The 19,416-nt window shown below is 41.7% G+C and overlaps 1 protein-coding gene across 2 annotated transcripts in view; it reads right to left on the bottom strand.

Moving 5' to 3' along the window:
• pip5k1bb (phosphatidylinositol-4-phosphate 5-kinase, type I, beta b) overlaps positions 1-3,526 on the bottom strand; it is a 32,263-nt gene extending 28,737 nt beyond the window's left edge. For both annotated transcript variants that reach the window (XM_040019040.1, XM_040019041.1), the window contains exon 1: positions 3,274-3,526. The gene's annotated coding sequence lies outside the window, so the exon portion shown is untranslated. The remainder of the gene's footprint in view (positions 1-3,273) is intronic.
• Positions 3,527-19,416: the final 15,890 nt, after the last annotated feature.

Genomic DNA, 19,416 nt, shown 5'->3' with positions numbered 1-19,416 from the left:
TTTTAGGGCTCCATGCCTAAAATAAATGATCAGATGGTACAATTGATGATGTGTCCCTTTAACTATCAGTTTGACTTATTTCACTTTGTATGAGAAGAGAAAAACTAAACTAAACACTTTTGATGCTGTGGTCTGCCAGACAAACCTGAACATATTTAATAAATTTGAACTTTTCTGTTCCTATCGCATATTCTCTTTGCGGTTTTTCCTCTTTCTTAGTTCCTGTATCTAACAAGTCACCTGGGGAGATGATTACCTCTTTGCTTATAACTCACAAAGTTTAAAGGGTGTGGCACAAAAATAAATAAGAGACTCTAGATTTAATGTTCTCACTGCCGCTGGTGGCCGTCAGTAGCAGGCCTATGTGGTATGTGCTGACACGAGTGGAGCCTGGCCAGTGAATGAGGACAATAAAACAGAACAGAAAGAGAGGGCGAGCCCACACTCTGCTCAGGAGGTCATGCTGGACAGACGTATGGAGCCTAAACCTCCAAATATGACTCGAGTGTGTCTGACTGGCTTGTTTGAAGGACATACATTGTTTTATTCACCGTCATCTGTATTACAGATGGATACCATTTAGCTCATTTTCTCTGTCCGTGTTAACTTCACAACCAAGGAGACTTTTTAAACCTGGAAACTTGGTGCATGTCGGATATTTAGACTCTCAAATGATACCATTATCTGCCTCAAACATGTACAGCCAGACTATACTAAAGATACTTCAGCTCTGGTATTTGGTCACTTTGACCCAGTGTATTCAATTGTTAATTTAGTAATTGATTAACCAAAAAGACCAACCAATAAAAAAAAGTAAATAAGTTTCCAAGCAGAAATGCCGCTGACCTACTGTACTAGAAAAACTACAAAGCAGTTTTAACCCCATGAGGAGCTGAAGGGCAGAATACCGCTCTTCACTACACTTACTTCAGTACTTCACAAGCAACAAAGCAGGAATTAGCTTAGATTTCGCTACAGCGGAGCATTGAGCAGAAGCAAGAAAAGGCTGACATGGTGTCGGATAACCCAAGATGACAAACTCCAGAAAGAAAGCAAACACTCCCGTTATGCTTTCAGCTCGTTGCAACTGGAGCGCAGCATGTTAGACAGCTTCAATACAGACTGCAGACAATAGTGAGGGAGGATCCTCAGAGAGAAGAGCTAGAATGGCTGTAGTGGGAGGAGAGGTCGCACTGAACACACACAAACATTACCAGGTACCAGATTTCATTTTCACAACACAGTGAGACTTTTTTTTTTCTCTAATCTGAACATGTTGAATGTGACCAGTGTGCCACACCCCTGTGTGGCACACTGGTCACTCAAACCATTATCAGGAATGAGAGCGCTGCGAGCTAATGTTCAGACCACTGACTTATGTAACTGTCTTAATGAGTCTCATATGCCTGTTATTTTGGTCCTATCACTACTCGAATCCCATGGTACAGTACGATCACAGTACACAGAGTGCTCTTTGACCCATAAATCACAAGACTGAACTTAAAAACCCTACAGCTGGTAATTGTGCTACCTTTTTACACAGGGTGCTCATATATTTGAGAAAAAAGCTGTATGAGCGCCCTGTGAGGCCCCTCTGCAAACAAGTACCTCTGTTTAATTACTGAAGTAAGAAAGAATCCGGTAAAACTCCAGGGAAAGACACAAAACTGCAGAAAGTCCCAGAATCATCAAATATGATTTGTGTTGACAGTTTGGGCTTCGCGGTGCTGAGGCACTTCTGCTGCCACTCAAATGGAAAACATTATGTAATGCACGAATGCTTCTCACTCTTTTCAGTGCAGAGGCAGCAGGCAGCACAGGACAGGAGCACAGGTGTTACTCCCAAGGAGAGAGCAGGGGATTTGCATGAGCCATTTTCCTGTCAAAAATCCTGCGGCAAGCTGGTCAGCCTGGACAAACCCCACCTGTCTCCCAGTCAAATGAAGCAGGAACAGGAAGTTAATGAAGAGATTACACATTTATATATAGATGCTTTGTCTTTGTAGTATAGGCCGGCTTGGAGCTAGTCAGATTTGACTGATTATTCAAATTAGCGTCTAATTTTTGCAATATCTCAAGGACCAATGAGAAGATATTTGAGCAGCATTTGTTGCTTTATGAACCACAACGTGAATAACACCAGAAGCATTTCCAAAAGGAGGAATTTATCATCAACTGCTCCTCATAACCGAGAGAAAACTGCACTCTTATGTTTCCCATGTGATTATTCACAGCAACAAAGCAAAACTCAGTGAAGTCAATCATATATCACGTAAAAAAGAAACTCGTTAGCTGAGCCGCAACTAAACAGTATCTAAAGCAGCCTACAGGTTGTGGCTCTTCTTCTTTTGGACTCTTAAAACTGTTTCACAGTGGTCGCAGCTCAGGCCTTTGGTGTGGAGGCGCATCGGGATGAAAGGGGCTGTCTGTGAGGAGCTCGGCTGCCAAATACCAACAGAGAAATGTAGCACCTCGCTGTAGAAAGAGCAGTGAGAGCGTGACAGATGCTGAGGCTCGGGCCAGCACGTACAGAGAGAAATTTGGTGTTTTGCATGTCAAATGCAGGAAAGGTTCCTGAGAAGTGTATCCACGTGCCAGGCCATGAAATGTGGAAATCTAATTGTAGTTCACCAGGCTCTCAAAACACACACAGGAAGTTAAAAAGATCACTTCACCCATTAACTGTCATCACATTTTGAACCACACTTTCCTTGCTCCATCCTCAGTTGCACAACTTCCAACTATGCTTGCCTCATTTCCCATCAAACTGTCTGTTTCTCTGTAAATGTGCAAGCCCAGGCTCACATGTGCAGATACATGAGGGGGGGAAACTTCATTTAATAGAAAACGGCTATAAAATATATATAAAGGAAGACAGAACTGTAGAGCAGCACTCATCTAAATAAAATCAACAAGATTTACACTCAGAGTGAAGGATGGAATTCACCTGATGTCACACGTGAACTTAACATGAATATGTTAAGAAGATCTAAAATTATGACTCTTTCGGAAGAACATATCTTTTTTTTTTTTTTTTTAAACTGAGTTATTCCGAGAAATGACACCTCCACCTCTTTATCAGACTACAAACGGAGCAGCTGGCTGACTCGCACACCTGCAGTTGTTCACCTGTCGTGACAACACCTGAGAACTGACGCTGTGAGACACAAGGTCCACAAGGTTGTAAAAGATGTTGGGTGAACATCTGTGTCGGTGGCTACTGTCATTTTGTTCTCGTCTGTACGAATCTTTGGTGTGACGCATCAAACTCACAGTAATCGTCTTCTTCTTCTGCGCAGTCTTGTGGAAATATTCCCGTCTGAGCGGCTGCTGCAGTCTTTACAGTGCGCCTTTCTGTTTCTTCAACGCGACTCGCCACCGATACAAAACTGCGGTTTAGAGTAGGACACGCAGCGTTTATTTCCACCGCAGGCTGGCTATGAACTGAGTCCTCCTCCTCTGCCGAGCAGACCTGTGTCGTGTGTCTCTGCCTCCCAGCCCTGCCTCTTTACAGCCGTGCCATTCAGTGCGCCACTGGATTCAAGCGAGCACGAAAAGTGGCACGAGCACGCCCTCTGCTGGCAGCAGCAAATCTCACAGTTTCGTTAAGCATCAATTTAGATCTAAGTTCAGCAGGGGCAGCAGGTGGTGCTGTGTGCTGGCACCATCCACCTTCTAGCAAGAAGGTCCAGGGTGGAGAGTTTCAGTGTCGGCTGTGCGTGTTTTCCCCGTGTCTGCGTGGGTTCCTCCCCAAAATCCAGAAACATGCACGTTAGGGTAGTGATTCTAATGTGAGTGTGAATGTGTTAGCCCTGTAACAGACTGGCGACCTGTCCAGGGTGTACCCTGCTTCTCGCCCTAGGAAAAAGGGATGGAAGTGACATTAATATAAAGTTATCTTCAAATTCACTGGAGGGTAACTCTTCCTGTTAACAAATATTTATTTATCGAAACACACATGATAAATCTTTGCGGTCAGGCTGGGATGCAGTGCTGCAAACATCGTCTGAAAATTTGCATACTTCCATCTATACAGAGTGTGAATGCATTTAATGTTCACTCAGCTCTCAGCGGTGTCTCCAGAGCTGTGGACTTGTGTTAGGTGCACAGTCACAGCAGGCTCACTGAAACATGGTGATATTAATATGAATGATATCACAGTAGAAAACAAATAAATGTTAACAGTTGTTTTTTATTTTATTTTAGTAACCTTTGTTGTTGTTGACTCTGTGATGTTGTGTATAGGAGCAAACCAAAGACCAGCAGCCCCCCCCCCCCCCCCCCCAAAAAAACCCTGTGGAAACAAGAAGTTGATATTTACAACTTCTAATTACACAATAAATAAAATATGTTAAAATTTAGATCTCACCTGACTATCATCATATTACAAATATTCTGGCCATCAACAAAGTTAGAAGCATTAAATTGGCATAGTTTAAAAAAAATGCTGTGTTAGTAGCAGAAGCGATTGTTTTATTAAAAAGAAAACATGTATGAGAAAGTATGGCAACTAAAATCTCCACCACTTACAAACAACACATGTCACAGCTTAGGGTGACTAAGGGTGTGGTGGAAAGGGAGAAACTTCATTTAGAAAGAACAGCATCAGTTACTGTACATTTAAAAGGTACCCGAGGATTTTTGTCAATGTAATTTCTCAGTTTAATTCAAGTAAATGGCTCATTTATGATATCAGCTAACCAAGAACACCACACAGAGCTCAGAGATCCTACATAGACAGAAAAGGATTTACCAAACCCTTCAAAGCAAATGTTTGGACTTTTTTCAGGTAACTTTCTTGAGTCATTACTGACTGACATATATGATACTTGACTACCCTATTTATATACGGGAAATTGTTAAAAGTCTGGAATGTCTTTGAACACTTTCCTTTCAACAAGTTTAGTTAGTAATTTATTTTTTAGTATATCACTTTCTGATGGTAACCCACTTTCTCTTTTACTGCTCAATCTAGCACTTCTTGTTTTGTTGATAGTCAAAATATGTTAAATATGCTGTCAAGTGTGATGTAAATCTATCTTTCTATTCTTATTGGTTCTGGAAGAAAGCATCATGTCACCCAGTTATTCCTGGAAGAACAGTCAATCCCAGGAATGGCTGGCCTACTGAAATTACTCCAACAACTCATCCAAGTTGTCACCAAAAAAAAAGAAAAAACCCTTAAAAAACAACACAGAGCAAAATCTAAAGAAGTGCAGGTCTCACTTGTCTCAGTTAAAGTCAGAGTTTATGATTCAACAATAAAAAAAAAAGACTGGGCAAAAATGGCATCCATGGGAGAGTTTAAGGAGAAAACCCACTACTGACCAAAAAGAAGATGAAGGCTCGTTTTAAATTTGCAAAACAAAAACAAAAAACCCATCTGAATGATCCCCAAGGAGGACTTGCTCTAAGTGATGGGTCGATGAATTCTGCTCTCAGAAAATCCTTAAGGAGAATGTCCGGCCATCAGTTTGTGCCCTGAAGCTCAAATGCACTTTGGTTATGCAAGGACAATGAAAAAACAACAGACATTTTTATGGTATTTTCATTTTAATGGAGAGAGACTATGAAAGAAAAATCCTTAAAAGCAAATTACATCCAAATGACTGGCCCTAGGGGTCAGTTCATTTATCTATGAAACTGGAAAAAAAAAAAAAGTTGTTCACAAGGCTCATAAAACTATTAATGATCCATCCAATATCCTTTTTCCAGAGCACAAGTTCTTACCCTTATGGAGCCCAAAAGGTTGATTCTGTTCATCTGGATGTTTCAGTGAGAGAAATGTTTCATCACTCATCCAAGTGTTTCTCCAGTCTCAGCTGACCACATTTTCTCATAGTCATCCTCACATCATGAGGTAAAATCTTGTATCGTGCTCCAGACTGAGGGTGTTTGATGGTCATTTTATATTTCTTCCATTTCTGAATAATCGCACCAACAACGGTCTCCTTCTCACCAAGCTTTTTGCTGAGGGTCTTGTAGCCGCTTCCCGCCTTGTGCAGGTCTACACTCTTGTCTCTGGCCCTGATGGTGGTGAGGCTGGAAGGTTTCTAGAGCTCTGGCTGGGTTGTAGGGGATCAAATAGTTACTTCACTCAATGAAATCCCAATCAATCCATAAATTATTTTCCTGACTGAATTTATTTTTCTGTCAGATTTGGAGAAACTTGACTTTGGTGCTGTGTCTGGTGAGTATGGGTGTATTGTAAAGCATAATTAAACTTTTTAAATTTGAAGTATTATAGATTGATACAAAAGAATATTGTTTGTGTTTTCGTATTGCGTTATCAGCAGTAATCCAAAGTGTCCACAAGAGGTCTCTCAGGTCCACAATAACAAATCATAAAAGGTTGCATACAGCAGAAAACACATCTGGTAAAAGTGTATAGAATGGTTTTATAGTGGGCCACTTGGCCTACTTGGTACTGAGAAATGCCCACTAGAAGAATGGCCACCAGGGCAAAACAATGGTTTTGACTTAATCAGCATTAACCTCGATTAACCCCCTGAGTTTGAGGACTGAGGTTGACCAATAAAATTAATTCATTTAGAGTGCTAAAAGAATTAATTGAATACATCAGAGGTCACTAACACTGTGAGTCTGAGTCCAGACCCACAAGCTGTCCCATACAGACACCGACCCACAACCAAAACAGATTTAAAACCTGATGGGCGCTTCTATTTTAATTGGTGCAGTTTTTCTGCTCTTTACGGTAGCGGCTCTGTGGCTGAAGAAACACAGGCAAATTGGATACAAGTTCAGCCACTTAGTCAATTAAATTTCTGCATTCCCAGTGCTAAACACTTGGACTCTGCAGCCCTGACAGCGTAGAGTTACATGTGAAAAGAGTAGAAAGAAGAAGAAAGACAGCAATGTAGAAAAAAAGGGGAGGAATACAGACGATAGCACTGGAGAAAGTGGAGAAAAAGAAAATAGAAAAACAGTGAATTGAAGAAAGGGAGCGAAAAATCAGGAAAAAATATGGCTGTGCAAAAAAAGAAACATGGAAAGTGAAAATAGAGCATTTAATGAGTAAATGCTGGAGTTCTCCACATGCAGTCGGTTGATCGCCTAATAAAACACAAAAGGGGAAATACAAGCTTTTCCCCCATTTATGTAATTTTTCTGTAGTTAGTTTATTTCAACATGCATCATTTTCTTATTTTCTGTTATTTTGAAAAGGACCTCTACTTTAAAATTTTTAATGTGTGCATTTAACATGTCACTAGTCAAACATATATGTTTAGTTCTATGTTGCGTGAACAGAATATTTTTTTATATACTACATATAATGAAAATGTTTTTGATACATTTATCACACTGTTTATGTGATTAGACATTGTGATGTTTGCTTCAAGAAATTTTCTCTAACTGGAACTCTTTAAATTTTAGTTGAATACCCCTGAAATACACCATTAAAGAATTAATAAATTAATAATTATTTAATGAAACAGATAATGAATTCATTAAATGTGATTATAAATTAAAATTTGAAATGATAAATTTTTTTTTAAAAGATTTTCAATGAAATTAATTGTTATTTAATTATTTATTTATGTAATTAATTTATTAATACCTGTGGCTGCCGTCACCAGCAGTTATGCAGTTCAAGATAATTTCATGGTTTTAAGTTGCAATAAATAAGTTAAGATACTTTATTTTTAATAAATCAGATTGTAATGTATACATTGTTGGTTTTAAAAACTCACATTTAAAGGTTTTACAGAATGTTTCCAGGGTGGAACCAATGTTCAGTCTGTTGTTTGGGTTGACAGTATTTTCAGTTAAACGCCACACTCGGTAGAGGGCAGCATGCTTTCCTTTCTCAGTTGGTGCCTGGTACAGATTTGGAGACACATGCAACGAAGTTTTCCACCTGTGGGTAAAGAGTGTGCACTGCAAGATGTGTTTTCATTAAGAACAACTTACTGTGAAAATTGATTATTTTATGTTGTTTATACAGTTCTCACGGCATCGTTGGTAGCACCTGTGTCCAATAAATGCCAGTAAAAATCAAAAACACATTGTGTTTGTTTTTCAACTTAGCGGGAGCTACAAAACCTATTTTAATTAATTAACAACACATTTAATTCATTATTTAAATTATGTATTTAATTAAGTCATTTTGGCACTTTGACACGCTGTGAAATAGAGCTACAGATCAAAAATAACTTATGTGGTGTGCACTCCATATACCATGGCAGCAGTGGCAAGACCGAGCAAACAGTATAAGCAAGACTGTAGACTGACAGAACAGGTAGTGAGAGACTATCGGATGGCCCTGATGAGGGCTTTTTAAGGGAACTAGCTAAGCCTCTCGGTGTGGCTGGTTAGGTGAGGCTGGCTGCAGTAATCGCTGCCAGTCTGCCGTAGCCATACGAGAGGTGAGTTGTATTGTTCCGCACACGATATAGCTAAGTAGTACAGGCACATAAAACATGTTTGATTAGCTGATGGGCACCGAGTCTAATAAGTGCTTAGTGGACACATGTCCAACATCAGTTTTATGTACTTTTCATTTGTTTATTATTGTGTAAAACTGTATGCTAAAGCGGAATGCTAATGAGATGTTCTGCCGTAGTGTGCTGTGCGGAGTGGTGTGTGGCGAGCCTGTGCACTGATAATACACCATTGTTTCCATTCAGGTACATCACTTGTTGTTGCTGTTATTTTATTGTATATTAGAAATTGTAATATTGCTGCAGTAATCGCTGCCAGTCTGCCGTAGCCATACGAGAGTGTGCTGTGCGGAGTGGTGTGTGGCGAGCCTGTGCACTGATAATACACCATTGTTTCCATTCAGGCAATAAAGTGGCAACGATCGATAAGAGACTCCTTGTCTTTTTAAAAAACACAACACAACGCAGAGTCGAGGAGTCTGTTTGGGCCGAACTGTTGCAGCGGGATGGAGCAGAAACCGGTTACACCAGTTGTAGATCATTGGTTAAATGATCACCAAGCAATATTTGTTTGTGCAGACCTGCCATAACTGTGGGGGACTAGTCCAACCGGAATAGTATGGTGGGGGGAGTTTTGTTCTTCCGGTGCAGTCGGTGTGTTTTGTCATGTGCTGGAGTACGCATTAAAAGTTTTACAGCGGACTAACATCGAGAGTGATTATTGGCTCGTCGCATCACACGAGAGTGCTACATGGTGTCAGAAGACGGTACGGACGTCACGCCAGCGCGTATGTTTATATCCCTGTCGGGGTACCGCACTGCTTATTGTGCGCTGTGTCGGATTAGCCGCTAAAGAAAAAACAAAAAAGAGAAAAGAAGTCGCCCCATCATGGCGGACGGATTTCGCAGACCTGACCCTCTGGTTTTTGATGAGAACATTGCCGAGAATTGGCGTGTTTTTGAAAGGGAGTATGATATTTTCATCGCCGCTGCTCACTCTGACAAGCCGGCAAAGACAAGGGCTTACATTCTCCTGAATATTGCTGGACCAGACGCCATTGAACAAGAACGCTCGTTCGTTTATGCTCCTGCCGTTCGCGCAGCTGGTGCAGATGGAGAGATACTCACTGCTGCTGAGTCCAGAGAGGATCCAGAGTGTTTGAAGGCAAAATTTCGAGAAATCTGCAATCCTCAACACAACAGGACGATGGAAAGATATAGATTCCACACCAGAAATCAGAAGCCAGGTGAGACACTTGAATCATTCATCAGTGATTTAAAGATCAAGGCTAAATGTTGTCACTTTGGGGACCTCACTGACGAGATGCTCAGTGATCGTATCGTCTGTGGTGTCATTAGCGACACGTTGAGAAAGGCTCTGCTAAGAGACAGCGAGCTAACACTTGCTAAAGCTATCTCGGTGTGTCGAATACACGAAATGACTGAAAAAAACAGCAAGACACTAGCAACACAAGCTACCAGTGTCGACGCAGTAAAGCCCATTCTGAACAGCAAGCACAAGCCTAAGCCCCTTTCATTCCCACAGACTGTCACCAATTGCTCCAATTGTGGAGGCAGCCAAGCGGCCAAGCGAGACAAGTGTCCAGCATTTGGACAACAGTGTCACAACTGTAAAAAACTGAATCACTACAAAAGTTGCTGCAAGTCTAAGCCACGCAGCCATCACGGAGCCCCTAACAGACAGACTGCAAGGCGGCTTGTGAACGAATTAACAGTGAGTGAGCCACCACTTCAAGATGAAACGTTTTACGTGGATGGTGTAGAGCTTGACAGACAGATTGACTGCATCCACGCTAAAGCTAATAAAAAAGATGAGGGATTTGTCACAATACACATAAATGGCGTGCCCACAGAGATGAAAGTAGATACGGGAGCGAAATGCAATGTCATGTCACTCAAGACTTTCGAAACAGTGAATGGCGGAAGACAGACTGCTAAACAAGAGAATCCTGTGAGCCTTGTTGCCTATGGAGGCACGAGAATTCAGACCACTGGAACTGTTACACTCCCTTGTTGCTTAAAGAAGCAGTGTCACACGTTGCCTTTCTTTTTGGTGGATAGAGAAGTGCAACCGCTGCTAGGATTTCGAGCATGCATGGAAATGGGCACTGTGAAAATGAGCCCTGAGGTCCACCAGATCAGCACAGAAAGCAGCACAGATTTCAGCTCCCACATATTCACACAATACCATGACCTGTTCAGTGATGAACTGGGGGAACTTCCAGTCACATACTCAATGATACTAGACCCTGATGTACAGCCTGTGGTCCGTCCAGCCCACCGCATCCCCGTCGCGATGCAAGAAAGAGTCAAAGCTGAACTTGAACGCATGCAACGCATCGGCGTTGTAACACCAGTCACCGAGCCTACTGACTGGGTGTCCTCAATGGTGGCAGCACACAAGAAAGACAAGCATGAGATCAGACTGTGCATAAATCCAAAAGACCTCAACACAGCACTGAAAAGACCCCATCACCCAATGTGCAGCGTTGAGGAAGTGGCAGCACAGATGTCAGGAGCGACAGTGTTCTCAGTGCTAGATGCAAAAAACTCCTTCTGGCAAATACGGCTTGACGAGAAATCCTCAATGCTGACCACATTCAGCACCCCATTTGGGCGATACAGGTTTCTGCGGATGCCCTTTGGTATCAACTCAGCCAGTGAGGTGTTCCAGCGCTCCATGGAACAGCTGTTTGCCGGTTACCCGTGCTCGGTCATTGTGGATGACATCATCATCGGAGGACACGGAGTGGCCGAGCATGATGCCAACCTGAAAAAAGTGCTGACACGTGCTCGAGAGATCAAACTCAGGCTAAACCCTGACAAGTGCAAATTTCGCCTAGATCAAGTGTCATATGTGGGCCACATCTTCACAAGGGACGGTCTAAAAGCAGACCCCTCCAAAACCACAGCAATAGGAGCAATGCCGGTGCCCACGGATGTCACGTTGCTACAGCGCTTCCTCGGTATGGTTAATTACCTTGGGAAATACATACCGAACCTTAGTGAGATTGCCGCACCCCTAAGGAAACTAACCCACAAGGAGACTGCGTGGTGCTGGTTCCCACAGCACCAAGAGGCTTTCGACCACCTCAAATCATGCCTCTCCAGCCCACCAGTATTGGCGTATTACAACGTCAAGGAGCCAGTCACACTGACATGTGACGCATCATGCTATGGGCTGGGTGCCGCGTGTTTGCAAAAGGGCAGACCGGTGGCTTTCGCCTCGCGTGCTCTCACTGACACAGAGACGCGATATGCTCAAATAGAGAAGGAGCTCCTCGCCGTGGTGTTTGCCTGCACGAAGTTCAAAGATTATGTCTATGGCAAAGCAACAATCATTGAAACCGACCACCAGCCCCTGGTGACCATAATGAAAAAGCCAATCCATGCCGCCCCTGCCCGGCTCCAGAGGATGTTACTGCGACTACAGAGTTATGACATCAGTCTGGTCTACAAAAAGGGGAAATACATGTATCTAGCCGACATCCTTTCAAGAGCCCCGCTCGCCCCGCTGTCACGCTGCCTGGTCGAACACACTGATTATGAAGTGATGACAGTGAGCTACATCTCCACTGCTCGCCTGGAGGAGCTAAGACAGCACACAGCACAAGATGATGTGCTACAAGCGCTCAGCACAGTCATTCAGCGAGGGTGGCCCAGCAGAGAGAGCCAAGTACAGCCCGCTCTGGCTCCGTTTTTTCCATATAGAGATGAGCTCAGCATGGAGGATGGGATCATCATGAAAAGCCACAAAACTGTCATTCCCCAGTCCCTACACAAAGAGTACATCAACATCGTACACAAAGGCCATCCAGGTACCGAAGCAACCAAGCGCAGAGCTAGGACTGTCATTTTTTGGCCAGCAATGTCAAAAGACATCGCAGAAGAGCTGCTCTCTTGCACTGTGTGTAACAGCACTAAGACACATCAGCAGAGAGAACCGCTACAACTGCACCCTGTTCCAGACCTCCCATGGTCAACGGTGGCTGCTGACATTTTTACCTGGCATGGAAAACAATACCAGGTCCTTGTAGATTCCTATTCAGGATGGATTGAGATTGACCTTCTCCGTGACTTGACCACAGCGGCGGTCATTTCCAAGCTAAAGAGACACTTTTCAGTTCATGGCACACCGCACACGCTCCTCACTGACAATGGCAGACAATACACTAGTCAACAGTTTGTTGATTTCGCAAAACAGTGGGACTTCACCCATTCAACCAGCAGCCCAGAGTTTCCACAGTCAAACGGTCTTGCTGACAGAGCGGTGCGAAGTGCAAAACAGCTCATGGAAAAGTCTCACCGAGATGGAACCGATGTGTTTCTTGACCTCCTAAACCTTAGAAACATTCCCCGTGACACACAACTAGGATCCCCTGCTGAACGCCTCATGTCTCGTTGACCTCCTAAACCTTAGAAACATTCCCCGTGACACACAACTAGGCTCCCCTGCTGAACGCCTCATGTCTCGTTGACCTCCTAAACCTTAGAAACATTCCCCGTGACACACAACTAGGATCCCCTGCTGAACGCCTCATGTCTCGTCAGACACGCGCGGGCATTCCTGTGTGCAGCAAGCTGTTGGCACCCATTGCAAAAGACACAGGACAGATCCGTGACCGACTTCGCGACAAAAGACTCAGACTGAAGCGTCACTATGATAAGTCCAGTCGCACGCTACAGCCGTTGCAAGAAGGACAAGTGGTCCGCGTGCAGACAGAGAAAGGCTACGACAAGCTGGGAATTGTGGAAAGGAAGAGCAAGGAGCCACGATCCTACATCATTCAGGTCGATGGAAGAACCTACAGGAGGAATCGCCGCCACATCCTCCCAGTGGCAGAACCGCCTCCGCCACCACTCCATGACTATGACCCTGAGTGCCAGGACACTAACCATTCTACAATGGACAATTCCACACTCACACCGCAATCACACACACGCTCAAACGAAGATTCACAAAACACATCCTCTCCTCATCCCCAACCTGCTGTGCAGGTGCCCGGCCAGAACATTGTGAACCAGACACCATACACTACACGTGCAGGTCGCATCTGCAGACCCAACCCAAGATACACGTAAATGGAAAACACTAGGATGCCTTAGGTGTAATCAGTTTGTTGTCAGTATGTTGAAATATGATGCTTGCTATTTGTATTTTTCATAATTGCTGTTATGTTAAGGTGTGGGGTTACTCCGAGCAAAAAACATTGTTAAGTTAAAGTTGTGTTAAGAAGCACTGTTTAGAGACTTGTGAGTGAATTAGTTTTGTTAGGTGCTACCAGCTAAATGGGGAGGATGTAGATCATTGGTTAAATGATCACCAAGCAATATTTGTTTGTGCAGACCTGCCATAACTGTGGGGGACTAGTCCAACCGGAATAGTATGGTGGGGGGAGTTTTGTTCTTCCGGTGCGGTCGGTGTGTTTTGTCATGTGCTGGAGTACGCATTAAAAGTTTTACAGCGGACTAACATCGAGAGTGATTATTGGCTCGTCGCATCACACGAGAGTGCTACACCAGTTATCCGGCACAACTGGTTGGGAAAGAAAAAGGAAAGAATAATACACGGAAAATAGTCTTCTAAGAAGTTTTGGCACCAAACTGGAAGCGCAATTGAAGCCAAAAAATGTTGGCAGCACACCTTACTTTGTGAAGCATGAATGCTGACAATGTGTTATTCATGTTCCAAATGTTACAACTCAACACCAAAATATTAGCATTTCACAATGTAACTTAAACATTTCATTCGAGGTGACTGTCTGATTGTTTCATTATAGTGATTTAATTATCAATTGATACAACTGCTCAATTACATAATGAAAAAGAACAAAGACCAAAGTCTGAAAAATATTTAATATGCAACTTACAAATAGATTACACAAACATGATACGCTTTCTTGGTCACCTTCCTGGTCTACACGCATGGTTACTCAGTGAGGGCAAAAGGTAAAAGTGAAAAAGTGTCTCTGTGCTCCCACTAAATAATGTCCACAGTTTACACCAGAGCAAGATATAGTGAAGCACCTCAACACAGTTCACACATTATTCCTCAATGGCTGAAGGGAAACCTGCAGCCGAGGTCCGGCAAAGACACGCTGTGAAATGGAGCTACAGATCAAAAATAACTTATGTGGTGTCTACAAACATCCTGAGTGAAAAAAGATCAGTGCATCATGGAAAGCCCCCACTGAATCATAACTAAGGAAGGATTCACGGTCACCTGATCTAGCCCAGTGCCCATAGCCACTAAATGTTCTGTCAAAAAGAAAGGTTTTACACCTAATCTTAAAAGTAGAGAGTCTGAGTCCCAAATCTAAACTAGGAGCTGGTTTCACAGAACCTGTGCCTGAGTGCTGAAGGCTCTGCCTCCCATTGTACTACTATCCTAGGAACCACAAGTAAACCAGCAGTCTGACAGCAAAGTGCTCTACTGGGATCTTACAGTGCTATGAGGTTACTGAGATAAGATGGGGCCTGATTATCCAAGATCTTGTATGTATGCATGAGGAGAAGAACTTTGAATTTGATTCTGGATTTAAAAGGAAGCCAACAAAGAGAATCCAGCATGGGAGAAATAATATTAGAGATCTGGAAGAAAACAGTTCTACACATTTGTTTAATATACACATTGACGGACATATCCTGGTCAAAACTGACTCCAAGATTCCTCACAGTGTTACTAGAGACCAAAATAATCCCATCAAGAATAAACATCAGGTTATAAACCACATGGCTAAGTACAATAGATAGTTGTATCTGAATTTAGAAGCAGGAAATTAGAGGTCATACAGGTTTTTAAGTCTTTAAGAGATTCCTGCAGTTTAATGAGTCATTGTGTGTTATTTGGTTCATGGATAGATAAGTTAAATGACACTTTGTGTGGAGAAACAATGCGATGAGAACAAATGAGAACAAGCAGACACTTTATAAGTCAAAACATCACCCCTGCATTATCAGAACAGTTTGAACTTTTGCTCTATTTCAGATAAATAAAGTGTACTAAATCTGAATCACTGATTTGTGTCATGTCAGAAAGAATGAAGTAGTGCTGGCGCAGCCTTCCAACATCTCTCTAGCTCTCACTTATATGTTAAAGCTAGTTACCAGCTACGAGCAAAATTTGGAACAAAAAAAAATTAGCAAGAGGTCTCTTTACTGTCACAGGGCTGGGTCTGTGACCCAATGTTTTCTGTATCTTTTGTCCTCTTTTGTCATTTTTAGGCGATAATGTTGAGTTAGGATTATTGATTTGTTTACCTTGGGTTCAGTTTAGTATGTTATCCTGGGTCGTCTGCATTGGTTTCATGTATTTCTTGTCTGTGTGTTTTCATGTTGCTCATGTCATGTCCTCATGTTTCCTGTTTTATTTTGAAAGGGTCTGGTGTGTTCTTTTTCATTGTGACTTTTAGTGATGTGCGATACCACTGATTTCCTTTCCGATCCGATACCAAGTAAAATTCAGGGTGGTATCGACGATACTGATCCGATACCGATACTTTGTACAAAAACTTATTTTATTTATTGTATCTTTTATTGTATCTCAAATTATAGCACCATCATGATTACAGGATATCAGACTACTTGTTCTTATCACTTTTTTGACGAGGTTAGTGGTGTTGCCACAGCACCTCACTTTCTTGCCACATGTATCACAAACCATGTCTTGGCTGTTTGTGGAGGTAAAATACGTCCGCACATGACTCCATTTACACTCCGGCATTGTTGTGAGTGCGCACGCCAAGGGGCTGCGACACATTTATACAGCCATATTTCGCATATGACTATGAACGGTGGAAGAGGAAGTAGTTCCTGAATTTACTACAGTTCAGATTCACAGATCTGCCTGAGGTAACACAGGCGAAGGAGCCACACTGCTAGCAAATTAGCTACAAGCTAAGCTAAACTAGTGAACCTCAAAAGGCACAATGAATACTGTTAATATAATGAGCTGGTGTTTCAGAATAGGGTGTGCTTTGAATAAAGCACAAGAAGATTACTCTATAAAATCAGATGTAATCTAAAAGTTCTGGATTACACAAAAATACCACTTTGCGTTGGAAAGGCAGGAAATTATACTGTACTATAGAGAGAGAGCCAATTCCAAGTTAAAGTAAAAAGGAAAGAAGAATACACTGAAAATAGTCTTACAAGAGGTTTCAGCACCAAACCTGAAAAACAAATGAATGCACACAAATTAGGTCGGGAGGAAAGACTGAGACTGAAAAAACAAACTCAGGGCGGACCAGTTATCTGCCACAACTGGTTTGGGTAGAATAAGGAAATAGAAGAGTCTTCTAAGAAGTTTGAGCACCAAACCAGAAATAGGATCAAACCCACACAATGTACTTTCTGTCGGTAGCACACCTTACTCTTTGAAGTATTCATGAAGTATTCATGTTCCAAATGATACAGCTTAGCATCAAATTATTACCATTTCTCAACCTAACTTACACATGCATTTGAGATGGCTGTTTGATTGTTTCATTACAGTCTTCACACAAACTTCATTATCTGCCCATTTACTCACCTGCTTCTTGCTGCTCTGTCCTCCCCTTCTTCTTTGCACTGACGGTCATGCACAAACACATTTAACTTCAAGATAACATAGTAATATAATCTGATCAGATTATGATGATAATATACGATATAATATATGAGCAGGTTGGGCATTCATATTTGATATCAGTATAGCAAACTGCTTAGTTATGTGAAATCATCATAGATGAATATGGGGAAAACAGAAGCTATACTCCCTTTACAATTTTAGTCGTAGAAAAGAGTTTTCTACAGCCATTGCTCTGTCCCTTTCTCTCCCTCTCTTTCCTCTTCTCTCAGTCTTTGTGCTGTCTCCCAAAAGTTAAATGTAACACTGAAACTGAATTTAAACCCATATAAATTTACACCAATATTCAGACTGAATACAGGCTGCTACTGAACAGAGATAAGTAACACCCTTTGACTCGCTATAACCTGGACCTGGAGCTGTACTGTAAACAAGAAATGAAGCCCAGAATAGGAATAGAAATCTTTTACAAGTAAAACAATAAAGCACATCAGCTCCTTTACTGGTAACTCGCGATACACAAGCAGACTAGTGACTCAGAAAGCTGAAATTAGCTAATAATCTTTAGCGACATAGGCAACATTAGCTAATGTTTTCGATGTGATGAGAACAAATGAGAAAAAGCAGAAACTTTAGTAATCAAAACATCACCCCTGCATTATCATAACAGTTTGAACTTTTGCTCTATTTCAGATAAAGTGTACTAAATCTGAATCACTGATTTGTGTCATGTCATAAAGAATAAAGTAGTGCTGGCACAGCCTTCCAACATCTCTCTAGCTCTCACTTATATGTTAAAGCTAATTACCAGCTACGAGCAAAACTTGGAACCCAAAGCATTAGCAAGAGGTCTCCTTACTGTCACAGGGCTGGGTCTCTGACCCAATGTTTTTTGTATCTTTTTTCCTCTTTTGTCATTTTTTAGGAGATAATGTTGATTTAGGATTATTGATTTGTTTACCTTGGGTTTATACAGTTCTCACGGCATCGTTGGTAGCACCTTTGTCCAATAAATGCCAGTAAAAATCAAAAACACATTGTGTCTGTTTTTCAACTTGGAGGGAGTTACAATACCTATTTGAATGAATTAACAACACATTTAATTCATTATTTAAATTATGTATTTATTTAAGTCATTTTGGCACTTTGTGCATTCCATATTCCATGGCAGCAGTGGCAAGACCGAGCAAACAGTATAAGCAAGACTGTAGACTGACAGAACAGGTAGTGAGAGACTATCTGATGGCTCTGATGAGGGCTTAAAAAGCAGAGGCAAAGGGAACTAGCTAAGGAGGAAGAACTGAGACTAAAAGATCAGACTAAAGGCATGCCAGTTATCCGGCACAAATGGTTGGGAAAGAAAAAGGAAAGAAGAATACACTGAAAATAGTCTTACAAGAGGTTTCAGCACCAAACCTGAAAAACAAATGAATGCACACAAATTAGGTCGGGAGGAAAGACTGAGACTGAAAAAAACAAACTCAGGGCGGACCAGTTATCTGCCACAACTGGTTTGGGTAGAACAAGGAAATAGAAGAGTCTTCTAAGAAGTTTCAGCACCAAACCAGAAATAGGATCAAACCCACACAATGTACTTTCTGTCGGCAACACACCTTACTCTTTGAAGTATTCATGAAGTATTCATGTTCCAAATGATACAGCTTAACATCAAATTATTACCATTTCTCAACCTAACTTACACATGCATTTGAGATGGCTGTTTGATTGTTTCATTACAGTCATCTAACTGTCAAGGAATAAAAGTGCTCAATTATGTAAAGAAAAACAAAGACCGAAGTCTGACAAATAAGGTACGTGTAAATTCAAACAGAGATCCTGGAAACACGATTAACTTTCTCGGTCACCCTCCTGGCCTACTTGCATGGCTACTCAGCAAGAAGGCAAAAGTGAAAAATTCTCTGTGCTCCTATTAAACAGTGTAAAACAATTTCCACATTTTTTACACAGGACCAAGATAAAGGCAAGCAATACACAGGATACACAATTCATTAAATTACAATTTAATATAAGGTTATACTTTCTAAAGGATTTGCAGACACAAGCACGCAGGATTTTCTCACCGTGAAAATCCTTCATAAATTGCACATTACATTTTTAAATTAGCATTATTTTTTGTCCTTTTATAGTGACAGGAAAGCAGCAGGAGAGAGAGAGAGGGGAACACATACAGCAAATTCAAACCTGCAATTAAACGATTAAATGCAGAAAAAATGCCAAATGTAGCAAATGTTATTCAAATTAAAAGTCCTCCTATGCAATTTAATATACATGGTCACCTTTTGTCATTCGATAACATCCATGGTTAGTCAACACAGATTTAAGCTTCTCTTTTTTTTGATTGCACAAGTAAAGGGCTTGGTTATTTTTCTGTATCATCATTGGTTGTTTCTGTATAATGCTATGTGT

The sequence above is a fragment of the Simochromis diagramma genome, unplaced genomic scaffold, assembly GCF_900408965.1.
Source record: "Simochromis diagramma unplaced genomic scaffold, fSimDia1.1 OVJJ01000822.1, whole genome shotgun sequence".
In the NCBI taxonomy this organism is placed as follows: Eukaryota; Metazoa; Chordata; class Actinopteri; order Cichliformes; family Cichlidae; genus Simochromis; species Simochromis diagramma.
Note: the sequence above shows the minus strand (reverse complement) of the source record. Positions and strands in the feature narration are given on the sequence as shown.